At 33.5% G+C, this 21,937-nt stretch overlaps 1 protein-coding gene across 3 annotated transcripts in view; it reads right to left on the bottom strand.

Moving 5' to 3' along the window:
- LOC135841511 (phospholipid-transporting ATPase ABCA3-like) overlaps nt 1-21,937 on the bottom strand; it is a 101,995-nt gene that overhangs the window by 59,248 nt on the left and 20,810 nt on the right. The window contains exon 1 of one of the 3 annotated variants that reach the window (XM_065358501.1): nt 1,988-2,339. The exons of the other annotated variants lie outside the window; for them this stretch is intronic. The gene's annotated coding sequence lies outside the window, so the exon portion shown is untranslated. Of the gene's footprint in view, nt 1-1,987; nt 2,340-21,937 lie in introns of those variants that run through there. 3 annotated transcript variants of the gene reach the window in all.

Below are 21,937 nucleotides of genomic sequence, written 5' to 3'. Positions count from 1 at the left end.
TCAACTTTATACATATAGGCAAGAAGGTATACCTACCTAAGCGTCTGTTTTAAAAAGTTTCGAAGTCAATTACTTAAGTACAATTTTTAGGCTTCAAACTCTTCTCTTTTTCTACGAATTTCAACTAGTTTCGTCAAAATTTAAGAAACCAGTTCATACTCGTAGTTTACAATTTTACTTTCACTTTCTTGTGTAATTTGTTTATTTCTTTTCGCCAATTCCGAGAACAAATATTGGTACATTTCATCTCCAAGAAATTCACGTTCAACTCTCAAATGTTACTTAGTTTGGGGTCAATGTTCATCTGCATTTACGAAGAAATTTAACTCGCGATTATCAACTTTTTTAATTTTAGATTTCAATTTTTTGCATTTTTCATTTTATACTTTTCATTATTTCGAGTTTCAAAATTCAGTTTCAACTTTCAAGTTCAAGTTCACGACTCAATTTCGAACATTTCACTTTCTGTTTCCTAAATTTCCAATATTCAACATTTCACTTTTAGGTAATGTTTTTTTGTTCGTTTTTGAGTAGAAATGGATTGAAAAAAATATTCTAAAGATAAGAGAAGTGTTACTATGGGTTTGTAATTAAATAATCCAACATTAGAAAGGTCATTAAATTCTAAATTCTTCTTCTTCTTCCTCTTTAGTGTTACCTCATCACACAAGAAATTTTTTTCCACGCTTAAACGTGACTGAACCTAATAAAGAACAAAGTAGAGCTCTAGTAAAAATTGACCATTAAATACATAAGCAGAAATAGATTGGTCTGTGATCATTCATCTTTGATTGAAGTTATTCGCGAACGTAAGAGAAGCACTTGACTGACACAACTCACAATTTTATTACATAGATAGAGAAATATCTAACCTCGTTTCAACTTCAGGGCATTCTTACGATCTTACGTATAACTGCAGCCAAAAATGGAACAATAAAATATCGAAAAAATATTCTTCTAGAATTTAGATTTTCGTAAAATTAATTTAATTTTTCACTTCGATTTAAGAAATCCTCTCACGAACACGTTCCCTGTCACTGAACCGTACTCCCCTCCTCCCACTCCCCTAGCATCACTTCAAATCACCCTTACAGGCAGACCGAGTACCGACTCATAGTTCAATAAATCTCTCGATTCAAGGTTAGCATACCCAATCTACAATTTTTTCTTCTCTCAACTTCATCGAGACCATAAAATTATAAATTTTTTCAACGATTAATATTTAATACGATTAGAGAATTGCAATCAGTGTAACTCCGGGCACTTTACCCTTGCTACCTTGCAGCTTTGCGAATGAAGCCGGCTGACCTCCTTTCTTATGGATACGTTTTGTGACATTTTTGGGCATAGAAGCTTCTATATAACTATAGAGATGAATTCAACTCGAAGAATAATAATTAGAGAGAAGGTGACGTGAGGAGAAATTCTACGAATAAGCACCACGAGCTGTGGAGACACAGCGAGTTCGTCAGTTCGTCACTTATTGACGTAAATTGCTTATATTTTACTATATTTTCTTTAAAATTAGGTAATTTATTGGAAATCATCCAAGAGTTGAAATTTTTATTTCCAACGTTAAAAAATGTACATTAAATCAATTTTTTTCCTGAATTCATTTTCGAGATTCACCTACGCACTAGGTAGGTATCAGTTGGAAATTAACGAACACGTTTATTCTGACGAATGAAGGAAGTTTTGCCATTCGATTTGATTATTATGACGACGAAGAAACGGAATAAGACGGTGATTTTTATCGAGGAACTGTACATTCGAATTACAGTAAGTTCACATAAGTCAACCTATAATACAATACGTCATTCGATCAAGTTGAGACAATATTCACATATCAATCAAAAGAGTAACCAGGCCACATAAGTCAAGCTTTTTAGAACAAGTCAGGTAAATTTCACAATTTCAATGCAAAAAATTGACTTAAAAATTATCTCGACGTAATCTAATTTGATTAAAAATCGATTCAAAAACTCACTTTATATTTAGAATTCATATTCCATCGACGAATAGATAGGTTGCAAAATGATTCACCACTCCATTTGAAGAAAAAAAGTAAAATAAAATTATTCCACTCGAAAAATATTCGGCAGTGCGATAAAAACACCAGATATTATATTTACGTTAAATACGCGAAAAAAATTGAGAAAATTAACCGTACACACGATAAATCTTCAAGAACCGACACAGAAGAACATGATCGTACAGCGTAAAAACGAAAATGAAAAATAACCACGAGCTCTCGAATGAGTGACACAGCAGCACGTAAACCTGCACATAGAGACGCGTTCGAACCTGATAACAAACTGAAGATACGCGTTCTCGACTTGAAACCGAATACGCGTGTATCCCCCAAAAAGGTACACCACTTCCCCTCCAGCGTAAGGCCACGAGAGAACCGGATAAATCCACGAAAGGGATCGTGATCGCGTCGACGACGTCGATGTCGATGTCGATGACGACGATGAGAAAAATTATATCATTTTTTTCGCGATCGTTTCGTTTCGTTTCGATCCGACGACGACGGTGGTGATGATTTTCACACCATATCTCGTACGTGTTTTTAATTATAATGGCCGAGAAAATCGTACAGGATGCCAAATTTTGTAACGTCAAGTACTGACCTCGTTTTCAATAGAGACGAATTCCAATACCGACTCCTCTATAGATTATTAATACCTTTAGTCTTAGCGAAAGTGAACCATTAAGTTGTCTTCTTTCGATGATGATGAATACGACAATGAAACGAAAAAGAAATTTAGCATCGCTTTGTTTCTTCTTCGGCTGATGCTGATGTCGGCACAGCCGCAACACGCTATCGTAATTAAAAGCTCTCTCGTGATTATACCAAATACATACGATCGAACGTTTTCCTTTTCTGCATTTGTGTTTCCATTTAATAGGACTTAGGTAGCGGTAGCAATAACAAAAAAATAATAATGAAAAAAATTCAATATCTATCTGGGTGTTTGTTTCGAGGCGAGAGAGAAACCTTTCGCGTGCGATATGTGTAAACGTTGAATGTCGTTGATCCGCAGTTAAATACAAGAATAGCCTTTTGTTATCGTAAAATCGTGAGAATTTTAAATCAACAGAGACTATAGCTGTTGGAGACGTGATAAAGAATTATAATTTTGGATTTCATTTCAACCACGTTTTATAGCGGAATTTCCACCACGATGTATTGGTAATTCTTCAGTTTTTATTTCATTTTCAAAACGATAGGCTAATTTGTGAAATAAGTAGGTATATTGCCTTTTTGAGCTGATAAAATGTTTTAGTCGCGTTTATTGATTCAGATAGGCTATTGGTCAAAAATAATATTTTAGAGTCAATTTTCACACATTTTCAATACTGAAGTTAAATGATAAGATTTTCGCTTCGGATCGTGATTTCCTCAGATTTGTTTGGAATCTGTATGAAAAATGATTTTGCTAGAAAATATTGAAAATGTTGAGAATTGTTGTGAAAAAAATCGTGGTTTTTTCGCTGTAGCCTTCACTCGACTTGTCTTGGGAAAAATGGTCCATCCGTGCAGTTTCAAAAGATATAGCAGTATGTACATTGTACAGTGTACAGTATGACACAAAAGTAGTGCTCGGTGGCTTTTATTTTCAAGTGGAAAGAGCTATCGAGATGAATGAAGCGGCGTTGAGTAGGGAAAAATAAGGGCTTTCAAAAGCGGCCTTGAAAATTTCAGGCCCATGCACAGGGTGTCCACAAATTGTAAAACCGGTTTGGTCAAAAAATTCAAACTGCTTTTTATTGGTGCAATGTATTCTACACACTAAGGCGACAAAAACGTGATATGAATTTTTTGAAACCGGTTCATTAATTTGCAACCAGTTAACAAAACATACCTAAAAATTGTAGATAGAGAAAAAAGCTTGGAACAAAAGTTGTAGAGAGTGAAATAGTGAAAAATTACACAATTCTGTCTAATCACATTTTGAAACCGGTTCATTGGTTCACATTTTTATAGCAACCAGTTTTTGACTATCACCTAAAAATTGGAGATAGAGAGAAAAGTTTGAAACATAAGTCGGAGTGTGTAAAAAATTGAACTATTTTCGCTAATCAGATTTTGAAACCAGTTCATTAATTCGCAGCAAGCCATTGGAAGTTTCCTGGTTGCAAATTAATTAGCCATTTTCAAAATCCGATAAGCTAAAATGGTTCAATTTTTCACTCTCTACAGCTTTTGTTCTACGTTTTTTCTCTATCTTCAATTTTTAGGTGGTTATCAAAAACTGGTTGCTAAATGCGAACCAATTAACCGGTTTCAAAAAGTAGGTAATTGAACAGAATTGTGTAATTTTTCACAGACTACAACTTTTGTTTCAAGCTTTTTCCTCGATCTTCAATTTTTATGTAGTTTTTGATAACTGGTTGCAAATTAATGAACCGGTTTCAAAATCTAATCAGCGAAAATAGTTCAATTTTTCACGCTCCACAACCTTCGTTTTAAGCTTTTTTCTCTATCTCCAATTTTTAGGCGATTGTCAAAAACTGGTTGCTAAATGTGAATCAATGAACCGGTTTCAAAATGTGATTAGACAGAATTGTGTAATTTTTCACGCTCTACAACTTCTGTTTCAAGCTTTTTTCTCTATCTTTGCGCCAATAAAAACCAGTTTGAATTTTTTGACCAAACTGGTTTTACAATTTGTGGACACCCTGTGCATGGGCCTGAAATTTTCAAGGCCGCTTTTGAAAGCCCTTATTTTTTCCTACTCAACGCCGCTTCATTAATCTCGTTAGCTCTTTCCACTTCGAAATGAAAGCCAACGAGCACTACGTTTGTGTCACACTGTATATTTTGAGATTCTACTCGTATTTCAACCTAGCCCATTACCATCGAAATCCAAGACCATTTTTAGGCTTCTCTGAGAAGTTGAAAATTTATATTTTTGGGAGGGGCTGTAGCTCTCCTCCCTGATCCTTGAGACGCTGATCTTTGGACAAAATTTCAGACTAATTTCGAATTCTGACATTTCGAGTAATATTGAAGTAGACTTTTAGATCTCAAATATGATTTTTAAAAACTTGAAACAAATCAATAAATTTCCATGTGATAATTAAAGTGCTGATTTTAATGTGCTAAAAAAAACTTCGAAATATGCACATAAAACATGTAGGTACTTAGGTATTTATTTTGACCAAAAAAATATGAAGATGAAGATTTATTTAATGTGTTTTTTAACATTACGTATTACCGGTTTTATAGCAAATCTTACGTCTAATTTAATTTTTAAAATAATTTTTCAGTATTATTACATTTACCTAGGTACTTAGATAGTTTTACGATAATTGCATTATATTTTGAATTATTACTCAAAAATTGACTCAAGTCATATTTTAAATTTTCGTCGACATAGAAATTTATGTCGACAGATTTATAATCATTTTCCCCCTTAATACACGAATAAAAAATGCATTGAACAATTAAAATGAACAGTAAATCTTCATAAGTGAAGAACACTCGTTTCAAAAAGTTGAGAATTTTTTTAATATTTGTCTATTTAAAACTTCATTGACATGCCTTTTCAACAGCGTCGATGTTAAAATTGATGCTGCATAAATGAATTGAAAAAGTGTCTACACTGTAATTTCAATTTTTAAGCAATTTTTTATGAAAAATACCTGCAAAAAATAAGAGCAAAATCAGTTTAAAATTCAGGGTTGCCAGAATATGTAGGTACGGAAAAATCCGTATTTGTACGAAAATTTGACGGTTTGAAAAATATAAAAACGAATTTTATACGGATTCTTCAAAAAATGCGACAATTTCAAGTTTTTCTGCTTAAAATACTGAATTTTCGGCTCACTCAGCACTTTTTGTTAATGTTATTAATCTTCAAAATTTTAACAAAAAAATGTTGGGCAGCTTGAAAATGAAAATGAGTTGATCAGCCAATAGCAATAAGTACATGACGAATTAGAGTTTCATGTAATTATTTTAGTCTTTTAATATGTTGGAAATTCATTTTACCTACCTACCTAGTACCTGCCCAAACCCCAAAGTTCAACTTGAAATGAAATGAAGGGCTCGTTTAAAGAACTACCTAGTATGTCAAAATCAAAAACATCAAATTATTAGAGGACAAAGTGACATTGACATCAATTAAATTTGGTCGTGGAATGAAAATCTGATTTTGAGACTGTTGTTCATCAAAGGTCAACTTTCAGAAAATGCAAAACAAAAAATCATTTTCCACAATTTTTTTCTCATTTTCCCTGTTAAAATGTTGAATATGGCGGATTTTTTTTCACGAATCCAGTTGAAATGCCAACTTTTTAAGTTAAAAAAAAATAACGAAAACGTGATTTTATTAATTCATTTCCTTACTGCTTTTCTTGTCAAATTTTCATTTGGAAACGTTTGTAGTTTTTTAAACAAACCCCTGAAATGTTTGATTTTTGTTTGTTTGTTTAAAACCTGGGTGTTGTATTTTTCAATTTTTTTTAGTTTAAACGTGTTTAAAATGCCAATTGCCAACGTTTTGAATTTTTTCCCAAAATTTTATTTGTCTTTTTACCCAAATCTTTGCATTTTTCATTGGTTCCTTACAAAAAAGCAAAACGGATTTTTAATGTTGAAAATTTTAGGCTTTGATTTTATCCCAATCATCCATCTGGCAACCAGGGTTTAAATGTAATTTTTCAAAAATTGACTATTTTTTTCAATTTTTGAATCATATCATTCATATTTATAAGAACAGTGATGACGCGAGTCTGCTCGCAAATGAGACTCGCAAATGAATCGCAGAGTTCATTTTCGAGTTCGAATCTTTAAAATACCTATTACCTCTACCTATTCTCATATTTCCTACTTAATTTTTTTGTCTGAAATATATTTTTCCAAAATGTAAATTTTCCCTCGCTTTAGGTATTCTATCATTTTTTTTTTTGCATTTTTTACGAGACGAATAACTATAGGAGCTTAAAAATAATTCTGTTTTTGTTAAATAAGATTGAGTTAAAAATCTATTAAAATTTGAAAATTTTCAAAAACAGTCTGAATTTATCGGGCATTTTTTTCAATATTTTCATATTTTCAATTCTTAAAATTGAAATTATTTTAAATCTAAACCATTATTCTTGAATTTCTACCATAAAAATGAGCTCTATAGGCTACCTAAACGACTCAATAATTCGCTTATATCTACTTCTTTCTACGCAACATTTTCGTCTGTAGGTACTTCGCCTAATCAGGTACCTAATCGCTTAGGTACTTTCCAAAAACATCCTCCGCCAACACCCTTCTCATTCGATCTGATCCATCGCAGTCAATCAGCAAAAACGAGCCTTCGTCAAATACGCACATTTCAAGTGCACAAAGTCAAGGTCAAACAGCCAAAGGATATAAACGAACGGAATCTAGTGAAAGGACATCACCAAATGTTACAAGTGTATAGGAATCGCAGCTCAGCGTCAACGTAGGATTTTCTAATTCGCTGATAGGTATCCATTTTTGCTAGGGAAAGTTTATAGTCGCAGAAAGCCATTATATTAGCGGTGACGTGTTTACTTTTGTTATAATGTCTGTAAATTTGATAACGTTACATCGCGTATAATTAAGCAAGTTTACATGTAGGTCTATATCGTTGTTATTACTGGTGCTCGGCCAATTGATAATGATTATAGAGTGCTCATAAACGTATGAACATATATGCAACCGTAGCTTATGTATGGTTATATTGTTATCCAATTATAACGGATCCCTTTTCTTTGGCACGATTCGCGGTGTTAGAAAATTTCCAAATTCACACTCGACAGCAATTATTATCCCCATCCATAGGCTGTGACAAATTTCGCGGCTAGTTTGACATATATGATGATCGATTATTTGGAACGAATAAGTAACTCTCTTCTGTCATCGTCGCCAAAGATGATGCTGCGTATTCTCACGTTCAACAATAGTGTAGAAGCCTGCCGAGCACAAAATCAATGTGACAATATAATTATTTTTCTATTTTGTTTTGGTCCATTTGACTCATATGTGAGTGATCGGCAAGCTCCTGATATCAAATGAAACCGACATGGATCCACATACTAGGTATGAGTAGGTTCCACGTAATTTTACTGATTCATCATACGAATATCAAAATAATAGGTACCTAGCCTACCTACCTACGGTTAGTTGAAGATGAACGTTTCGGTTGCGTTCAAAATCAAGGTCAATTTTAATGAAATTTTCATCTTCACAAGGTGTAAAACAACTTACAAATTAGGATTTTAGATAGCTCTATAAATCGTTTTATAAACTTTTTCACATTATTTATACAGCTCCATAGACTGCCACTATGTTATAATATAGCAATGTTAAATGACCCACAACTCGTCACGACTTCAATGTGCAATTTATCTTTTAATTTGCACCGTCGTCTCTCGTTGCTCGCAGAAGCACCAATCACGGTTTTAAAGACAAATTTGAACGGTGTCGTAAAAACGCTCCCGCATAATACTCGTATAATGTATAGGTAAGTATTTATACAGCTGAATACATTGTTTGCGTAAAGGCAGGCGTACCTAACAAAGAATTTACAGGTGCTTATAGGTACCTAGACCTACTATGTATAATATCCAGTACGGCTGGACGAATGGATACTGGGCACGCGACCTGAGCTTGTACACAGTATAAATGACCAATCGATGCTGGGACACAAATGTCCTAAATAATAATTGTTAATACGTATGATCGCGACGTCGCGAACGTCTACAACAATAGGTTCTCCATTCAATATCCAAAACAAAAATTGCGCAACAATAAAACCGCAAATTACGATAAAAATTCAACAATTACCTAGATAATCGACAGTGTCAAGCGTAACGTCGTCGTCGAGTAGTTCAATGCATCTTAATTAAACGACACGAGTTTTGTAATCATTACGAATATTATTTTAATTCGTTTAACCAGGCACCTCTTTTTCTTTCGACGCAAGTACCTACTTTGTATGTTAATTATGATGAAGCTGCGGTGAGGTTTTCGATAGGTAGATCTCATTATCGTATAATTGACCGGGATGCTTTTGCAGCAGAATCCCATTCTTGCAAAAATGAAAAATTGTTTTTGATGGTAATAGTAGTTTTTTTGAAATTCAACAATGTGAAAAAAACCAAACACATACCTAGAAATTAATTTATAAAATTTTCAAAAAAAAAAAAAAATTAGAACTGAAAAATGTTGCTTTGATGGTGCTAAAATTTGACATGGATAGGTAAGTAGGTAGGTAGGTAGGTTATTGACTTACGAGTACTTGTCTAGCTTCTCATAGTCGTCAGCCTGCCTGCCTATCTGCCTTGGCTTTTGAAATCACTGACCCGTGTGTCTAGAATCTCAAGATTGCTAACCCATGTGGCTGGCCTCCATAGGTCCCCTGTCCGCCTGTCTGGTCTCCTTAAGGTGACTATGGCCTGTCAGTATGGTTTTCCAAGGCCGTCTGTTTGCCTGTCTTGCCTCTTTAGGTCATTGATCCCTATGTCTGACCTCTTAAAGTCACTGACCCGCCTATCTAGTCACCAAAGGTCGTCTGTCTGCCTTCCCGGTCTCTTAAGGTCATTGACCAGTCAGCACGTATGGCTTTCCAAGGTCTTCGGTCTAATCGCTTAAGGTCATTGACCTATCTGGCTGGCCTCTTAAGGTCAATGACCTACCTGTCGAGCCTCTCATGGCCGTCTGTCTGCCTGTCTGGCCTCTCGAGGTTGTCTGTCTGCCTGCTCGGCGCCTTAAGGTCATTGGTCCGTCTACCTAGCATCCTTAAGGTCGTCTCTCTTCCTGCCATGGCCTCTAACCAATTTAGTAATGTTGTTTCAAGCTCTTATAAGTCAGATAATTGAAAAATTAGATAGTTAGGTTAAGTTAGGTAGGTGATGCTCTACGTCTAAACCTTGTGAACTTAATATACAGTAAAAGCTCGTTATAATGCTTTTGGTTATAACACTGATTTCGTTATAACGCTGATTTCCTCTGGTCCCTCAACAACCCCATTTAAACCAATGTAAAATTAATCGCGATATAACGCTAGCATGAGCAATTATAAATTTGCGACAAAAAAGCTTACTTTCATGTAAAAAATTCTCAGTTTCTGAAAACTTTGGCCGCAACAACAGTTTTTGTTTGCAATTTTTGCAGTTTTGATTTTAAAAAAAGTAAAAAAAAGCTTTTATGGCAAAATTTTGCCTAAAAATCTGTTTTTTAACTTTCAACAGTTTCAGTTCATACAAACAAGTAAAATTGTTTTCGATTTTGGCCAAAAAAAGTTAGATTTTTTGATAATCTTATGAAACTTTAATAGAAACTTGATTACAATTCTAACAAAAAAGGCAGGTATAAGTGACTGAGGAACGGGTTTTTTAAAAAGAAGAAATAATTGTAATTATTCAAAGAATGGAAATTGAATTGTTTCAAACAACTGCAGGTAAATGATTGAACTTTTTAATGTCACCAAAAGTTTTATTTTTCATCAGTTCTCTGCATTTAAGAAGGATTTTATTCTATGTATGTACCCCACTCACCCCAGTTGTTCAAAATTCAGAATAAAGTTCACGTTTCCTATTCTTTTATTACGCTCTTTTTGCTTTAAAACGAGAATTCGCAGTATTACACTCATCAGTGTTAAAACGAGACTTTTGCTTATAACGCTCTTTTTTTCAGGTCCCTTGAAGAGTGTTATAACGAGCTTTTACTGTAGGTATATATTTTTTAAGTTTCCAATAAGTAATATTAAAACGTCAGAGGATATATGAAATACTTAATATCAAAATTCCAGAAATTGGTCATTTTTATTTTTTAAAGTCTAATTTACTTTTGTGCTGGCATCCAAAAGGGAGTTTTTGAACACCGAAGTACATATGTACTATAAAAAATTTAGTTAGAAATAGTCAAAAAAATGAGATTAGACAGGTAAAATTTTGGGAATCATATTTTCTGATCCCAAGTCAAGCTTTGTATGGTTCCAAGAGCTGTAGGAGCCCAATTGAATTTTTGAATTTTTTCGGGCACTGTTTTAAAAAATTAGACACGAAAAATATTTTTTTGTAAGCGCGGATTCAAATTGCACCCAAACTATAAATACCTAATTCTACTTTAAACTAGAGAAAATGTTCCCAAAGTTATAGCTGCCTAATCACATTTTGTTACCTTAAAGCTGAAACCGAGTATGTCCATAAAAAAAAAAACGTGTTTACTCAGGTTTGGATGTGCTCAGAAGGGTTCATTGAGTCCTGATTGAACATTGGTTAGCTTCGTGCATCTTCCATGGTGCACTTTTACTGCACCCACATGCAAATTTTCCATTTCAGGGGTATCCAAGAGTCTTATCTGTGATGCAAGAAAGAGACAATTTTTTTAATGGATGTACTCGGTTTCAGCTTTAAGATAACAATTTTTTGACCATTTTTGGGTATTTTTTGTTTTTGTTTTTTTTTTTTTAATTTTAGGTTGAACACTCCTTTAAAAATCTCTACTTTTGACTAGAGAAGATGATTCGCAAAGTTATAGATCATTTTTGAACAATTTTTTGACAATTGCAGGTTCAAAAATTACGAGTAGGTACCTTTTTTAGGTGTGCAGATTTGAAATTGTGTCCAAACTCCAGAAACTTGACTTGTTATTAGAAAAGGTGATTCCTAAAGTGTTGTAGTCGTCCAATCACATTTTCCGACCATTTCCGAGAATTTTTTTTTGAAAATTTAAAGCCCAAAGCCCAAAAAATACCTAATGGGCCCTATGATTTTTTGACGCTTAAATATTAGTACGTCCTGTTTTAAGCACATGTTTTCATCTTGTTACTGATACAATTGGCCAAAAATCGCCATTTTGATATCATTTCCAAATGTAACCTACCCAACAGTTTTTATGACAGCAATAACTGATTGTGTCAAACAAAGGACCACTCAAGGCCAGAAGCAGATATGAACCAACTAAAAACCCAGAATAAGCCAAAATTATCAACAGAAATCTAATCTTCCAAAGAATAACACTAAAGAATCAGTCGAATCAGTGGAACTAAAAGAGCAGCCAAGCTTAAGTGACATTCGGGACTGCTTCAAAAAATGGATGATGAAAGAATTTATCAATAGTTGAAAACTCACAAAACGAGCTCAAAGCAAAGAAACTTCCATCATTTAAAACCTCATAACTTGGTTATAGATATTATAAAAAATAAATAGAGTACTCTCACTAGAGAGTGGAGAGATACTTTATAAAATAGCAAAGTAGGTACTCTCACTGGAGAAATATCCTTCACATGTCATGTAACTAACTTGTTGAAAGTCAGATATATTACTTATTTAAGGTCTCCTTAAGATTGTACATACATAATAAACTTTGTTAAATACGAGAAATTAAAAATTTAGTACATAGAAGATTTTGGAACTTACTCTCTGCGACATTGTGACCCACATTTCGCCCAAATTCATCAAATTGCCATTCCGTGAGATTTCTAATAATAATAATATTAAAAAAAACGATCTTCTTCCTCCAATTATAAAATCAATTCAAAAAAACGTCCCCCTCCCCATTATTGATATACATTTTCAGTGCTTGACACCCTAGTGCCTGACATGAACTGGTTTAAAATTTGGAGATATGACTTGAATTATTTTCTGGCGAGTCAATCAACTATTGTACACTTTGAGACGGCTTTTTAGTGCATCACTTCGGCCCAAGTACTGGTTAATTCAGCTGTGACTACACAATAAATACCTACCTATTAATTCAATCAGAACAAAAGGGTAGAATATGGTTTTCATCGACACGTGACATTGTGACAATAATTCAACAACCCTTACGATAACCTCGCACATATGGAAACCGGTTGATGAAAACCACAAAAATTTACACATTGCGGTAAATAACTAAGTACCTATTTCCGATACAATATGATATAGGATAATATACGATTCTACTACAAGAATACAAGAATACAAGCCGCACCAAATGATTCAAATTCTAACTGGTAGCAATTGTAGAACCGGTTTCGCATTACTTCCGACGTCTCTATACGCGCGCAAGTTATGAAAGAATCTTTGCTGGAAAGACAAACTGCACAGTGCACACTGCACAGGTATTATCTCGTAATCGGCGGTCGCAACCTGTCATCTACACGATGAGTAGGTACCTAACGTGTTCCAATGAACTCGTTATTCAAACTGTATAATTTCTAGTTCAAATTTTAATAATTCAATAAACATCGAGTACCTACTTGTGACCGTTTCCTTTGGAATATTTTTACTATTTTGTCGAATCGTTCTTTTTTTGTTAGAATGACCCATAGTATTACCCCTAGAATACCTTAACATGAATTAGCGTGTCGGTTGATGAGACAAAAATTCTTTTAGTAAATTTCTCCTATTGTTTTACACAGACGTTAGGTCGTTACACTCCAACTCGTACGTTATCTGGAGGTAATATCTTTACCTATATGTACGTGTTTTATCTCATCATAAGTATGTACACTTATATGTAGGTAAAGGTATGGGACGTTTCATTGAACTTCCTAGAATTCGTTATACTCACACCTCATTGTTTTTTTTTTTTTTTTGAAAATATTCAATTTTTTAATGCTATTTTTAAACGTAGGTATCGCCAACGACGCGTATCACAATCTTTTAAAAAAATATTACACGTGTTTCGAGATAATGTGTTAATGCACCTAACTAACATTGAAACGGTTTTACCAACCTTTAATGTGACCAATAAATGTTTTAAGTGGTGTAGTTGAGTGAGGCTGTTATTCTAAAATCTTGACGATAGGCTGGATACCTAAAAATTCCCCAAGTTACCTCAATATCTAGTGCAGGAATTTCAGTAGGTATAGGGTAATGATAAAATTAATGAGTCGCATGAGAAGCATGAGAAAGACTGAGAGAATCGTTTGAATATGTCCACGTCTAGCAAGATGATTTCATTGCCTAGAAATATTCAGGTGTTGGAAGAGATGTTTAATTGTTTACCTACAGATTTCAGTAAGGAGTAAGATGATGGTAATGAAAAATAAGTAGGTAGATAAGTATTAGTGCTCAACGCTAGTGTTTTTCTCTCATTCCAAGTTGTTAAACAAAACTTAAAATTTTAAAGAAAAAAAAACAGTTTGAAAATTTTAATCTTGATAACGGCCGAATATAAGGTAAGTACAAAATGTGGACTGCCAATTTTATGAGGTTAGATAAACACTCAAAACTTGGATGATTGTACATACTAATTTCAATTAATGAATTGATGATAGGTAGCTTCTTGCATAACTTGTTAATCATAATTCATAAAGAATAAAGGATAACCTATAACTTACTCTACCTATAAATAATGATCTGTTACCGGATGATGAAAACTGAACTCACCTGAAACAGAAACACAAAATAAACTGATTATTATGAATCATTGAATTGGTAATCATCTCATAACGCAGCCTAATCATAAGCATAAACTATAAAATTAAAATAACCATACCAAATGTAAAAGCCCCACCATCGCTTCAATTTAAACTAGCATGATTATATTGAAATTATTCAGAGAATATTCAGAACATCACAAGAAAAATAATAGAGCATAATATAATTTTCCTACAGCTAAAGGCCATGGTCTGATTTTGAGATAAGTTCACAAGGAAGGTTCTCCAACTGGTAAGGAAATTTTCGAACCAGGCAGTGGTGAATCAAAAGAATATACAAAAATACATCATCGGCTAAAATTTCAGGTGCTGAAGTGCATTTTTCTATTTTTGGTGTTTGAAAATTACCTATAGGTATTAGGTACTTACTTCATTGGGCCAAAAATGTATAAAAATTAAAATTTCACCAAATTGACTTGGAAAGCTGAAATGTGGTATGCACCCTATTTTTTCATCACACGAATCGATTGAAAACAGTTTCGAACCGTTTTGAAAAGTTCTAGAGCCTCTAGCAGATTTTTGAAAATTGAAATTTCGATAAAATTTTACTCAGTGAAGTTTGCATGCTGAAAATTAGTTTAGGTATATCCTAATTTCACATGCTGAGTTGAATGGAAATTATTTTAGGATGTTTTGGTGGCTCCAATAACGTTTTGGATATTCCAGATTTTTCAACAAAAAAAAAAATAAAAAAAAATAAAAAAAGCTGAATAACTATCTGTTTAATTGAACTTTTACATGTACAAAGGCAATTTTTGTTGTCAATGACCTAGGTACTTGACTATACATACCCAAGAAATCTAAAATTCAATTTCAGCAATTTTTTTGGAATTTCCAGTTTGCCGAAACGTGTCAAAGAGAATTATCATGGCTCCGAACTAGCAGAAACCAATTTCGTAAAATTGGGTTGTCATTGGTTAAGTACCTATAGGTCAATAACAAACACCTATTCTGTTTCGTCATACAAGCTGTGCAGTTGAAGTCGAATTGGAGGAATTTTTAGGTGTTTTTATGAAAACTGGAATTTCCAGGAGGTTGATTTGATGGAGGTTCCAGAATGATTTGAAATCATCTCTAATCGACTCAAAATGTTAAAATTAGAGAATAAAGTAAATTGCACCTTTCCATCAAAAATTTGTGAAAATCAAATATGTTGGTGTCAAACTTTCAAAAATCTGCTGGAGGCTCCAGAACTACTCAGTCTCAGAACGGTTCAGAACGGGGTTTCAATCCATTCGACGAGAGGTTAAATATGGGGTACTACATGCCTAATTATAGCATTCTTGGTCAATTTGGTAAAATTTAAATTTTTTCTCCACTTTTATTGCCCCATAAAGAGCATAGCTGGGTAAGTAGGGCGAATCAGATATTGGCTGGGATTCTGAAATTAAAATTTTCAGGTCACTAGTTCACCCTTGACGACCTTGACCCCCTTCCCCCAGGGGTGAAATTGACATTTCTGTTGGAAATTTTCCCTAAAGAAAGCCAAATGGTTCAAATTTTCACCAGACTTCTAAGGATAATATTCATGCTGAAATACGCTGTGATTGTATTTCAGTTTTCTCAAAATTTTGGGGTAGGGGGTCCAAAAATGCCAAAAAATTGATTTTTGGGGTATATCTAAGCCCTTATGAGACCGGATTGGACCAAATTTTGGATTTGTGGTTGGAATGAAATTCACCATACATTTGTAAAAAGAAACTTTTTCAAAAAATGCTTATGTTAATTTTTGGGCAACTTCTTCCAAATTTGAGACTTTTTAAAATTAAATTGGGCCTTCGTTAAATCGTAGTACTCGTCGAGAGTTGACAAATTAAAAAAAAATAACTTTCTAGCTTTACTAGGAGCGGAATGAAGATGTAGGGAACTTTTTCATACCTTCATTGTGACATAACGTGTTACAAAAAAAAAACTGATTTCATTTTTTCGGTTCTTCACTTTGAGTATTTTCTCGATCTCAAAATGATTCTTCAGTAGTTTCAAAAAAAAGTCTGAGCTCTGAGCACAAAATATATTCGATCGAAAACGCGTCCATCGAATCTCTCAAAAGCCAAGAGTACATTTACCTCATCACTTCACGATCAATGCAAAATTATTCCTTATTGACATTCAAATTTCAATATATCTTATGTAACGTGACTCACACGTTCAAGTCAGCAAAGTGACAGACCATTCATCAATCTCACAATCATTTTTAACCTAATAGATTCGTATGGTCTCTACTTTGGTTTTTGTTACCACGAGATGAACGACACCCTTTTTATTACGATTACGGATGAGGTTGGAAGGTATGTACTAGGTATAGGTAGTCAGACAAATGGCACAAATCTAAAAGACGTTCACACCTACCCCTTGGGCAAAAAAAAAATGCACTTAATCGCATAAAGCATTAGCGGAAATTTGACAAGATCAACTCATCTAACGAAATTGACCTTAGCATATCTATTAGCCATGACGTATATCATACAATTCATGGACGACTGACTGGTTCGGTGTAAAGTGAAGGCTAAGATGAACCGAAAACATTCTTTATGGCGGCAGCGATACACTTTGCAATATTGATCTACTCAGCCATGACATTTTTGTCAAAAAAAATAACAACTGTAGCTATAGGTAGGTACCCGAGTATTGTTCTATATTTGGTGGGTACTCCCGTGTGCGTGTGAATTTCACCAATCCAATTAATAAGTACGTATGTACTTGCACTGGCTAATGAACCTTTGGCTATATATTAATTCGTTCGATTATCGATTTTGGAACCAGTTACGTTAAATCGCGTTTCGTAATTTGCTTCAAGATCATACTGGTGATATTCTATCATTGCATAAAGTAGTCAATTTTTGCAATTACTCGGATCTCGTACTGTGTACCAAACCTCAACTGAATTACAGGCATAAAAAGTTCAAACACAGTAGTCAACGTTTGCACAACGATGCGGTAAACTGTATCATTTTCCGAAAAAGAATGCCCGTTTGGTCGACTCGTTGCCATTATTTTTTCATTTGGTACTGGTATACTCGTATTTTCGATATACTCGCAGATCGAAGTGGTCAATTGGAAATTATGAAATAAGTTCACGTGTGTATATGGTCGACATTGAAAGTGCATACCAAGTCCTTTCACCTGTTACCATATTATATTATACTTTTTAATCGTCTCGGGTATAAGCTCTCGATTGTACGTAGGTACGATTACGAGTAATTTTTCAAACTCGAAGAAAACAACATTCGCGGATGGAAAAAAAGAAACAATTAATTTTAATCTAACGACGTCGCTTTTCATTGGGATTTTCTCATTAAAACGTAAATAAACTTAATTACCATATCGTCCCATATAAATACGACCATCTTTCGGATATGTAAACACGTTGTTACATGGCGTTGAAAACGATACAATTACTTATACGATTATGATTCTATATATATCAAACTGTGTGGACCAATCAATCATCCTCATCGGTGGAATTATTTCCGATTGAAATACTCGTATTATTACGACAAACGTTTATCAATTTTAGCTGCACCCGGAGCAATTTAGTTGACGATACAGTCTCCTCTGTATATTGTATAGATATGCATAAAACTGCATTTCAAATCAATAACCTTACTCAAGTATAGGTATAGTTCACGGATCACAACATATTAAAATAAAAAAAATAAAAAAAACCTATAAGGTACTTGAAAAATCTCACCTTTGCTAATTATGCAAATTAATTTACACGTTTGTCTACTAGGTTATGTGGCTGAATAGTAACATCTCTCGTTGGTACATTATGGTAAAATAACACCAATTCCGCGAACTTGCGTAAATAATTTGTGTTCTTTCGATACGTAGGTAGGTATTCTCGCATGATTCATACTTTATAGGCATAAGCAAAGTATTCCCTCGAGCGTTGTCAACTGATTCATCGCGAATTTCACATCGACTAAAGTAGGTATAATTTCAGCATCTAACTAGATGATCGTGTCTAAGATAAATACAAACCTATAATTTGCGTAACATTCGAACAGGTACATATTTGATCTAATCGAATCGTAACGTGATAGGTAGCGAATAAAATAGGTACTTGATAATTGGTGAGAAGTTTAAGATTAAGATTCAAGTTCGTAGGTATGATTTCGAATGTTTTAACTTGATTTAAATCTTATAAAATACGAAAACCACCCAACCGATGAAGAATAAAATAAGCAGGTACTAAGGAAACCGTAAGCATTTTAGTATCTAGCGGTTAGGTTAATCTTTTACCATCGTTGGAATATTGTGCGTTGATTTTCTAGCCAGACAGGTTCAAAAACACCTGTTATTTTTTTACCTTCGTTCATCAACCCTCGTTTTTACATTGACCTAACCCGAGCAAGGGTTCACTTCACAATATACTTTTTGTTAGGGTTTATTCTCTATAATACTCGGGTAGACAGTTAGACACTAGACAGTTAGGTCGACGGCATACAAAATATAGTAGTTATCTTTATTCGAATACATCTCGTATCATGGCTAAACGAGTTGAGAAATACCCCTAGAATTACCTATATTTAACAAAACAAACTAAACCTATTTCAACTTAAATATCGTCTGTATGATATAAAGAAACTATTCCCTCGATAAATAAAATTCGTAGATTCGTAGTTTCGCTGCTAAAAAGGACATTTACCCGATTCTCCCCTATGGAAAGCACTTCCTGACGCCAATGACATATGTACCTAAGTATACGACAAGCGAGCAATTGCAACAAATGAGCCAATTGTACGAAATGCTAACCGTGTTATAAGCGGAAATAACTCTTAATAAACGAATATGATAAAGCGACATCACCAAAGTACGAGTGTAAGTAGCAAGTTTGAAAACACGAGACGAAAATTTGAAATATTTTTACTACTGGGTGTAGTATTTTGAACACAATATCTGCTAAATTAATAATAAACATTTAATCTGTTGACTGAATATTGTTTTATGTTCAAGGTCGAATTTCAAAATTTTAAAACAATTTTATAGGGTTAGTATTTAGATACGGTATGAATTCGATGCTCTTAATTGCGAAAGTAGAAGTGTCGGAGAGTATTAAAAAGTGTCTTGGGAACCGAGCGATGAGTCAGAAAGATATTAATTTTATTAGATGATATAAAAGGACTGAGCACTTTTAAAGCTCATCGTAACTTCTTAAAATTTGGTGTGAAATTGGGAGCTTTCAAGTCAGATGATGAAACCCTGCAGCATTTTTGATTTTTGAGAAAATATGAAAATTGATAACATCCTACGTAGGTACCTAAACCTACATGAGTTCTCTATAAAAACTAATATTTTTAAAAGCTTTGTAATTTTTTTTCAAAAATATACAGCTCAAAAAATTCGTTTGTAAGTAGTAAGTATAATGAAATTTCATTGTCTAATAGTAACCATAAACCCCCCCCCCAGGAATCTAAGGAACCAATGTTTCAGTAACTCTAGCACACAAGTCCACCTCACAAACCAAATCTAACCCCCCCTACGGGTGTAATAATCTTGTAATTATAAACACCCAGAAAAAAAAAGTCCAGGGTTTTGGACAAAGGTAAAATAAAAACCAAAAAACAAATGAAAATTCAACTGAATATTTATCTAGATAACTAAAATTTATAAATAAGTACCTAGGCTTTCCTAATCAAATTAGAGCCTACCTATAGTTTTTCTGGCGAGTTGAAATATCTATACTTACTTATTTTTCAAGATTATATTTTTCTAAAAAAAAAATTGAAAATGGCGAAAAGTTTGATTAGAATCAGCCATACTTTCCTAATCAAAATTTATTTCAATTTTTCTAGCGTTTATAGGTTTATCTACTAATAACATCGAAAGATTAAATTTTTTGCCTGTTATTTCCCATAAAAAATTGAATTCCTGGAATATTTATTTGATTAGGTACTTTATTAAAAGTGAGCTTCAGTTATTGTAACTGCCCAACTGAATTCTTCGCAATTTTTCGCCATTCAACTTGAAAAAAGTTAAACTTAATAATGGTCGCTTTCACACAAGCTTTTTGAAATTTTTTTAAGCTATATGATTTCCAACTGAAAGCAACCCATATTTTAGAAAAATTGAGATTGCCAACTTCTGTTGTAAATCCCCCCCCCTCCTCTCCACGCAAAAAACAACTCAGCGTGGAGTGGCAAGATTTCTGATAAATCTCTGTCTCTAGCCAAGAGTTGCCATTTTTTTTTCAAGAAATTCTGGATGTTTTAAACATTTAAAAAAAAATCACAAAAATTGTATATTTGCTGCAATTTTATATTAAGACTTGAAAATTTTTAACCAGAAATTTGAAATTACTCAAGTTTTATGTATTACCCACTTGGACTTTTTCTGAGATTGATTGATTTACACAAATTGCATTCTTTCCGCTTCAAGTTTTTCTTTAAAATTAAAACTTGACAGTACCCATAAAAATATTCTAAATTTATCAAAAAAAAAAAAAAAAAGGAATAAAATATGTATTTACTTATCTAGGAACAATTCATTCAATTTTAAAGATTGGACTGTTTTTTTTTTCAAAAAAATAGTTATACCTGCATCTAAAATTTTTAATAAGATCGGAGTTGAAAACCCGTGATTATGGACCAAAAAAAGGTTTGAACTCATTTTTCTCACAAACATTTAATATCTGTTTTTTTCTTGTCGACGTTTAACGTTTTGAACTCTTTAATGTTTGGTGATATACATACTACGTTACAGGATATCAAAACTGATGCTCAAAAAAATAAAGATCTCAATTTTATCTTAATTTTTTCCTTAACTTTACTTCCAACTTTTTTCTCAGATTCCTCAAATTTTAAAAACTATGTAGGGCACATCTTTACTTTTTGTACAAATTTAGGTACCTGAAAGTTGCGAACGAAAATACATTTTTTTCGTGTTTCAAAATAGGTATCTATGTATATTTCATTCAGATTCAAGTTTCCATTTCTCAACACACAATACACATATTCTGTCATTCAACTTATTCGTTCGATCTTTGATGACTTTCAGTATCTCTGATCCTGAAACCTCCATCATCAAAAGTTCAATCCAATATTTCACCTGTGAACTGGTACACATTCCATTTATTCACAAACAAAGCCCCATTTAAACAAGTTCAACGAATTCTCCAGATGAACGTTGTAAATTTGAAGGTTGATATATCCACAATATAGGTGTCGAGTAGACAAAAGCCAGCAGCTAGATGATTATTGCTGGAGAGAGAGAAAAAAAACACACGCCAGTAAAAACCGCGAACAGCTAACAGTTCAGCAGCAAAGCAATACTTCATGCGTCGAAAATGTATTCATTTTATAGATACCCTATACCAATACAATGTCGAATTATTTTACTTAACCGCGCTCGGTTATTACTTTCTTTATACATAACTGATGAACGTGCATAACGAATTTATTTCAATAAAAAACGAAAAATGAAAAAAAAATCTACGTGTAGGCTCATGTTTGTAGTGGACATTTCGCAGATATATACCTCAGTAAGTGAATAAGTAGCTAACTTATAATCCACGAACTAATAATTCTCATTGC

This window comes from Planococcus citri, chromosome 3 (assembly GCF_950023065.1).
Source record: "Planococcus citri chromosome 3, ihPlaCitr1.1, whole genome shotgun sequence".
Lineage (NCBI taxonomy): Eukaryota > Metazoa > Arthropoda > Insecta > Hemiptera > Pseudococcidae > Planococcus > Planococcus citri.
This window is presented reverse-complemented; position numbering and strand designations above follow the sequence as displayed.